General features: G+C 44.3%; 1 protein-coding gene across 3 annotated transcripts in view; it reads right to left on the reverse strand.

Moving 5' to 3' along the window:
• Positions 1–8,746, reverse strand: part of ZNF423 (zinc finger protein 423) — a 184,721-nt gene that overhangs the window by 125,133 nt on the left and 50,842 nt on the right. Inside the window, exon 1 of one of the 3 annotated variants that reach the window (XM_031061467.1) lies at positions 7,461–7,589. The exons of the other annotated variants lie outside the window; for them this stretch is intronic. The gene's annotated coding sequence lies outside the window, so the exon portion shown is untranslated. Of the gene's footprint in view, positions 1–7,460; positions 7,590–8,746 lie in introns of those variants that run through there. 3 annotated transcript variants of the gene reach the window in all.

Consider the following 8,746-nt stretch of genomic DNA (forward strand, 5'->3'; position numbering starts at 1 on the left):
GTTCACATGTGCCTCCCTCCAAAGCATGGCACAGGGGTGTCACATGTGCCTCCCTCCAAAGCATGGCACAGGGGGGTTCACATGTGCCTCCCTCCAAAGCATGGCACAGGGGTGTCACATGTGCCATCCCCCAAAGCATGGCACAGGGGGGTCACCCCACACAGCCTGGCAGGGGACTGTCCGCCCAGGTGGCTGGCAGAGGGGTTCCTGCTCAAGCCACATCTGATGGTGCCACCCACCCTGGCTGCAGCGCAGCTGCTTGGTTTGTGTGTCCCGTGAGGAAGAGGGAGCACACAGAGACATGCTGGGCTTCTGTGATTTCAAGAAAACATTAAGAACCTTCAGCCCTTCTCTCCTGCTAATGTTACTAATAACCTCCATATTGTCATCTATCTTACCTGAGCTAACAGTTTATAAACCACCACCTGCAGCTTGTCCCTTATAGTTTATTAACATACACTAATAAACAGTATGCTTCACTCCCACTGTGCTGCCAAGTGAAGCCAGTCAGAATAACTGCATTAGCTTTACTGTTCTTTCTCAGCACATTTTTCCCACATGGGAACAATTAGGACAAACTCCCTCCAGATTATATTTTGAGATCCATCATATTTGCAGGAAAATAATAATAATAATAATAATCTTTTTCACAAATGCATCTGTAGGCATGTACAGAAAATTAACCTGACTGACATTACCAAAAGTGATAGGCTCTTAATCTCCTCAGCAGTTCCTCTGCATGGAAAGGGTTAATGCTCCCCAGGCTCTGACTTACACCTATTATGCTCAAGTTTAAAAATAAGATGTGAAAGATGCATTATATAAGGCCAGTACTGCTATCCTGCCCATCTCCTATTTTGGAATTAAAGATCATCATTGCTCACATCAAAGGGGCTGGGTGAGAATAAAAGAAAAGACAGGAACAATGAAAATAGCTACCCGACACGAACCAGATCAAAGGACCAGGCACAGAAAATGAAGAGCTAGGGGGTCCTTTAATTACTGTCCACATCCTTCAAGTCATGTGGTGAGAAAGAAGGGAAAAAAGTTTTGAAGGCCACTGGGTTTTGTCTTGCTGTGGCTCCTGTTTCCACAGTCTGTGCCAGTTCCCTACAAACTGCTCTGCTTTTTATTTTTTAAAATTTTTTTTCTTCATTTTATTAAAGTCAAATAGGACTCCTGGACTCCAAAACTCCTCCCTTATGCCAGGAGGAGGAGAGGGAAGGAGGGGTGAGAGGGGCAGTAGTACAGATAGTCTGTAGCAATTGCCTGAAACAATTTCAGGAGGACTGCTCCAGGCAGCGCCCCGGGAGCTGCTTTGGGAAGGAGAGCTCTGGCTACCTGAGGCTAGTCTTTATTTGCCGGCCTCCCGGGTTGAGAAAACTTCAAATTCACATAGGGCACTGCTCCATGGGGCAGCAGATCAAACCTGGCTACTAGCTGTTTGAGCTCAGCAGCAGAAAAAAGGATTGCTCTGGGACTGAGCATAAGTAGAAGCATGATTAAACTTCAAACATACACATCCCCCCCCCTTTTTTTATACACAGCAGACAGTTATGGCTAATATTTTGATATGGACTTTAAAAATACGCTGCAAGTAACTTACTCCAGCCTGCTGGCTGTGGGCTTAAAAACAATAAAAATTTAAACTAGCTGTATTATTGCAATGAAGTCAAACGTTCAGATTTACATATTATGGATCATTAAGGGAATGTCAAGTTATTTAAAAGGATCTCTTTTTATTTAACTTAAATCTCAAGATTAAAATTCAGATATTTGACCATTGACTGTAATGACACATCATACCATTTAGTTCCTTCTATTTATACTTCAAATGTGGTACATTTCTCTCTAATTACTCCTGACTTATGTTTCACAGAATAGCCAGGGTTGGAAGGGACCTCTGGAGATCTAGTCCAACCCCTGAATGTTTATTTTTAAAAAGACAGAATAAAACATGTCATAAGGAAGCAATAGAACAGGGATTCAAAAATTGATGGGGAAGAAACTGACCAAACTTTCTAGGCAGTAACAGTGCTTTGCTCTAATAAAAATATTCTGGAAAAGAAAAGCTCTGGGATGTTCCCCAAGAAATTGTATTTGCTAATATAGATGTGAGCAGTGGACACAGACAGAAGCCACTGAAGAAGAAAATGCCTTCCTGTCTCAGGTCAGTTTGCTTGGGCTTATGCTGTATGCCAAACTAGAGCATGAAAAGCATTCAAACACAATTTTATAGACTTTGAAGAAGGAAGCTCATATCACCAAGACAACATCTAGAAAAGGAGAACACAGGATACAAAGGCATCCTTCTTCCCATCCTATTTACAGCTTGGAAACTGTAGACAAGCAGTAAGGATGATCTTTTAAGAGGCAATTTAGCCTCCAAACTCCAATGAGTGCCAAGTTACTTCATCTTCTTTCTGATGAAAGTTGCCTCCATCTCTTCCTGCTCTTGGACACTAACATGCAGCGAACAGCCATTCTCAGGAGGCCAGCTGAGGACTAAATTAAGCAGATATAGACTACAAAGCTGCTTTCCAAAGTGGGCATCATGCCTGGGCTCTACATCTGAGCAGTATGCTAGGTACGTGTACCAAGTTCAGTTAGCTGTCTTGCAAACATCCGCCTTGGGAACCTTGCCCAAACAAGCCTTCAAAGCTACCCTGGCTCTGGTGGGATCAGCACCACAGCAGTGGGACTGGGACATTTGCCTCCTTGTTACAGGTCTCAAAGTATCACATTATCCATTTAGATAGTCTTTTGATTGAGAGAGCTTCCCTTTCGGGCTTAGCCCCAAATGCCAAGAACAGATGAGATGGTTTAAGAAATTCTCCAGGTAAAACATGAAAAGGATGCTTAAGATCCAGCTTCTGACGAATAGCTGCACTCAGGGAGCCACAAGGGCTAGGGAAGTAAACATGGTCAATTAAATGAACTGATTGAAAAGAAATCAGAGATCCCTCCAGGGAAAATCTGACATGTGGTCATACAGCCACTGCAATCTTTTTGGAAGGTGGTAAATGGGGCAAAAGCTGGGAAGTACTGGAGTGCCTTACACATTTGGCAAAAGGTGGTTGTCATAACGAAGGGCATAATCTTTAAAGGAAATAAAATACAAAGAAACATCCATGATGGGTTCAAAAGAAGGCTCAACCAGCTCACTCAAAGCCTCTTGAAACCTCAGCACTGAGTAGAGAATTCTATTGGGAAAATACAGTAAAGGCTCTTCAGCAAATGTTCTGTCCTTTCCATAGACTGCCCCACAAAACGCACTGGTAGATGCTGAGAAATCTTCCAAAACATTCCAAGATGAATTAACGTGAAGGAATTCATTGGAATGCAAACTAATAAGGATGGTGCAGAGTAAGATTCATTTTCTTTTATCTCATTAAAAAAATACCTACATGCTCATTCATGGGAGGGAATAATTTACTAATAGTTGAGTTATTTTTGATGCATTTGTTCAGACAAGCTCAAGAGACAGTGGGATCACCAACAGGACTGCCAGAAGTTAACGATCTGCATGGAGAGCTACCTCCACTTTGTGTCTTGCCTGTGCATCTTTGAGAGTCCAATGCTGGTGTTGCCCAAGCCATGGTGTGCTTTGTCTGGGCCCTGAGCTCAAGCTCAGATGGAACTGGAGCAGGCTGAGCACACATTCTCTCCTAGATAAGCAGTCTGGAAAGGTCATAAATGTGAATGCAGGCTGTTGAGACAATGCCAGCATATCTAAAAATCAGAGTAATGAGCTCAAGCTGCCGTCACTAGGAGCATGTGTGCCTTTTCCTGTCTCACTTTCTGGAAACCCATGGGTATTCCTGCAAAGGGAGGGACATCCTAAAATGGTTGCTGACTCTAACCCAAGAGAAGGGCATCTTGCAGAACTAATTGAATTATTTATCCAGGATCTCAAGCAACATTTGCTGTCAGGATTGAGGAATTCTTATTTTGCCTGTGGAAGTCAATCACCTGGTTCTCATCTAACTTGGCTAGAACAGAGCACTACTCATTAAGCCTTTTCAACCTGCAACAGAAACAAAACTCAAACTTCCCATTTTCTTCTTCCTCAGAAGGTTCAATCACAGAGTAATTTAGTTTGGAAAGGACATATGGAGATCACCTCTATATAAACTGTTTCTCAAAGTCTTTTACTGCCAGAAGAAAGTCACCAGTCATTTTCAGTAACCTTTTTTTTTTGAGGATGCTTTACCAAAAAAAATTCTCTAATAGGCTGGCAGCCCATCTCTCACTGGGTAGAGAAGACACTACCTGCCCATGCTTCCTAGAAGCAGGACATTTGCTTTCTGTGTCTATTTCTATGACAATGTCTCAGGGAAGTCATGAGACAGCCATCAATGGAAAAGAAAGCAGAACTGCTTGGCCAAAAGCACAGGAAAGTAAAATCAAGTAGATGCATTTCTTCCTTCTAGTAAGTTTTGGACTTTTTTTTTAAGAGTAGAAGATATTATCCTCTGCTGAAGTTGTTAATTTCATCTTATATTTCCCACATCTTCTGAGTCAACTATCTTAGCCTGTGTGTTTCACTTCAGCTGCTGCTTCCAGATCCACTCTACCTTTTACCAGTTTATTCCTCTCTCTCCCCACAGTTTTTTGACATTTCTCATCTTTCTCTTGGCAGTTCCCACCCTGACTCACATCCTCTGCCCCCATTTCCAGTCCTGTTCCTCTAACCTTCCTCTAGAACACAATCTGTCAGCTTCCCCGATTTCAAGACCTTGCTTACCCTCTTTCCATCCTTTCTACACTTCTGTCACCTCCGTGGTCAGAGCATACATGTCTATCCCTTCCGGAAGTCATTAACTTTCCTTGCCAACTGTTTTGTCCACAGCTCTGTAAACCCAAGACCAGGGACAATGGGGGCTTAAAAGCAATATAAAAGAGAGCATCAATGCATGGCAATGGAGAGACTGCTGCCCGCATAGTGAAGTTCTGGAAAAAAAATCCCAAAACTAAAAACCATCAAAATTACAAGACCTAGGCGAATTTAACACACATTCAAAGGTGAGGGGGGAAAAGTTAAAGATTATGTGCTTCAGAAAGGCACTATTGCCCAGTTAACACTCCTTAAACCTGGCAGTACCAGAGCTGAAAGAACAATTTCAGAAGTCTCCTGCACACTTGAATACAACTAAAAGACAAAGCAGAACTCAATGCTTCTTAATGGCTATTCACACTGCTCCAGTGTTCACATGGCTACCTCAACATAAACTACCTGATGCCTTACTGAACTTGCCTGCTTGTCCTGTATGAGACACACAGTCATACTGATCATTTTTGTGTGACAAGTTTTCTCAAAACCTTGAAGTTTTTCAATTCTAAAACATTTTTAAAGATTCATGTGAGCTCCTAATGCAACTACAAACCTGATGAAATCTGCTGCCAATCTGATCATTTCCCTTTGAGTTTAACTCAGATATATTCCTGCAGGCCTCCACAGAATCAACTTAAAATAACCTGGTGAATTTCCTCCTTATTCTCCAGGGCAGGTATAGTGTTCTAGCTGTGACTTGAGCGAAGCTCTGTGAATTATATGGCAAGAACAACCTCATTGTCAGAGCAGTCACCTGAAAATCATGCTAACACCTTAGTGATGCTTTGGTAGTAGGTGTAACACGTACCCAGGAATGGAAAAAGACCTGGGCTGCATGGCCACACAGGCCTGTGCAAAAGTAGGTAAAAAGAAATGCTCCAGGAAAAGCAGTTGTTTCACTCACAAATGTCCCAAGTTCTTAACAAAGGGATAGAAATCATTTTGGTGATGCTTCCCTCTCCATTCTTCCCTTTTCTGCTCCCTCCATGCTGACATTTCCTCTCTTGCCGCCACCTCCCAAGCAGCTGCTACCCTGTTACTACTCCTACCTTCACTGCTTTGAGAATTCACCCAAAGTGTGTCCTTTATCTCCCACTGTACATTTAGAAGCTAGGATGTGGCAAAACAAGCACACAAGTCTGTTTCCCAGCAAACTACTGTCTTTAAGGTATCTTAACTCACCCTGGTATTTGCGGACTGTCCCTCAGCCTCCTTCCCTCCATCCTCAGAGGCACCAGCCCCGCTGTGTCCCTGACACGGTGCCAGCCACCTGCTTCCCACCCTGCCACCACTGAGTGCTGCCTCACCTCGCCTTCCCCTTCACCACCCCTGCAGCCCCAGGCCCCTCTGCACCCCCACACACGCGGGTGGGGCAGGAGAGCAGTCCCACCTCAGCATGGGGAGCGCAGCACATCCGTCCCACAGCGGTGGCTGGGCTGTGCCTGTGCCGCGCTGGAGGTGACACAGCACAGGAAAACCAACAGCCACCAATGCGCCCGGGCCTGTGAGAGCACAGCCAGCCCTGCTCTTTGTTTCACTTTTAGGTTCAAACCTGCCCCCTTTTCATTTCAGGACTTGGTTCACCAGAGGCCAGCTCCTCCTGCTGCCTGTGACTGCCAGTGCCCTACAGACTGGTTCACACCTCAAAACTCAGCATTGCATCAGCACAGGGGTAATTTTTTAAATCTTTCCAGCAGAAGCTGGTTTTGTCCTTTGCCCACACCCCTCCCAGGCAGGGCTGGTGGCTCAGCCCAGAGAGTGCTCGATGCCAGCACAGGCTGGCAGCAGCCCCGCTGGCAGCAATGGGCCTCAGCATAGCGGAGCACAGAGGTGGGCAGGTGCTGAGTGGGTGCACCTTATCTCCATGAATTTTACTCACTTGTATCTATCCAAATGACCTCACAGTACTTTTGCTTTGGCAGTTGTTCTCCACATTGCTGTCAGCACTTCTGAGATCGACAAGCTAAGCACACTGGCCAGGCTGGGAGGAGGATGAATGGGGTGCTACCAAGCACTGGCCTAGTCTAAAAACATCTGACTGCCTAGGAGCAGCTCACCAGCTGTATTTGAGGTAGACAAGGACAGTGTCACCTGCCAGTCATGCCACAGTGGCTAAAGAGACAAGACCAGTTACAGCTGTGGGTTTAATTATACTGGAACCAGAAATGTCAAAGAGGAGAGGATGGCAACAGTAACCCAGTAGGCTCTCAAGCCTATAAGAAAAAAGAAAAAACTCTTTTTTTTTCCACACAAGGAATCTCTAATCTGAGCCGTAGTTGACCAGCAATGGTTGTGCTGGCATTAGGCCAAAATTTTTACATGGTTCCTTCAAGAAAGTCATCTTTCTTCACAGCTGACTTGTCCCTTTCATAACCAGTGGTCATGACAAGGCAGATTACCAGCTCTTTCAGCAGAGGAGACCTATTAATCTGTTTGATAGGATATCAGGATACCCTGCTCCTGCCCAAACAGACAGCAAATGTTCCACCCTTTCACTAGTTGGGAAGAAACCCCATGAATCTGGCCCACACATAAAGAAACCTTCTGTTCCCATTCTGAGGAAAACATGACAGAGCTCTAGTGAAAATCCCAACTTCTTCATGATTAGATAACCACAGTGTCTTACCTCAATAAGGCCCGTTCATTTTCCTAGCACATCCATACATACACTTGTTCCAGGATGGGATCCAACAAAATCACTGCAAAAGTGGGTTGGTTAGTTTTTATTTCCCAGGTTAGGGTTGGGTGTTTTTTTTCCTAGACAACGTTTGATCTCTCTGGCACTACAATACTGCTTGCCTGCCCACCCTACACAGTGCCTATATGGGAAGAAGAATACACTGCTAGAGCTTGCAAGGTTCATTTAAGATACACAATGCGCCAATACAGTCTGTTAAGTCTTAGAGAATGATTTTTAAAACAAGCAAAGAAATGTCCTCCACTAAAGAAAGAAAACTCTAATGTGTGGAAAAAATGCCAGTTTAGATCTGTGGTGTCATGGTCCACGGGGGAGGCTTTTCCACCCTCAATACTAATTATGTGCTGGGCAAGATACAGCACTATACATTAAGCACTATATCTGATCAGCAGAAGACTTTTTTAAATGGTTTACTAGCTATTAGGTATCCTGCACTCTACATGCTGTGCTGACATAAGATTTTACTGCTTGCAGATACAATTGCCAAAGACTAAAAGGTTTTATTTTCTCAAACCACACAAACTATATTACTACTCCTGAATGCTATATTAGGGGGAATCCCCTTAAAAGAGAAGAAAAATTTCTGGCTGGCAAGTTGCTAGTGAAAAAGATCCAAACTGGCTAAACTAAACCTGCAAAGCAACCAATACAAAAATACAAATGGCATCAATCTCTGTCTTCCTCTACATCTATCTTGAGCTGTGGGGTATGGTGCAGTGGTGGGGAGCAGGAGAGAAAGAAGAGCTGCAGAAATGCCCAATGTGTGGACACTGCACAACTCAGTCCCCTGACAACTCCTTTCTCTGGTGTCACTATCTGCTGGCTTTGTGGGCAAAATTGACTGCTGGTCGCTGGTAGCCAGCACACACAGCCTGGCGACCTGAAACGGCCATTGATTTTCCCTGTCCTTAAGAGCACGCTCTGCTGAGTCTGGAGCTGTGTGCTCGTAACTTTAAGGGGGTGCGTTTTAATTGTGCCTTTTCTTGGCCTGAATTTCCCCCAAAAAGCTGAAGAGGGCATGTGCTTATTATCTTTTAGTGCAGCATGTGCTCGGCGCAACCTGAGCTCTTCGGATACTTCGGTCTGAAAATTAGAAAAAAAAAAATTAATTGCGAGGAAAAACAAGGCTGCTCTGCGACTTTGATTCAATCAATTACCATTATCTTGCAGCGCAGCCCTCCCCGCCGCCCCCGGACCAGTTGTGTTTAACTTTC

This window comes from Geospiza fortis, unplaced genomic scaffold (genome assembly GCF_000277835.1).
Source record: "Geospiza fortis unplaced genomic scaffold, GeoFor_1.0 scaffold405, whole genome shotgun sequence".
Taxonomy (NCBI): domain Eukaryota; kingdom Metazoa; phylum Chordata; class Aves; order Passeriformes; family Thraupidae; genus Geospiza; species Geospiza fortis.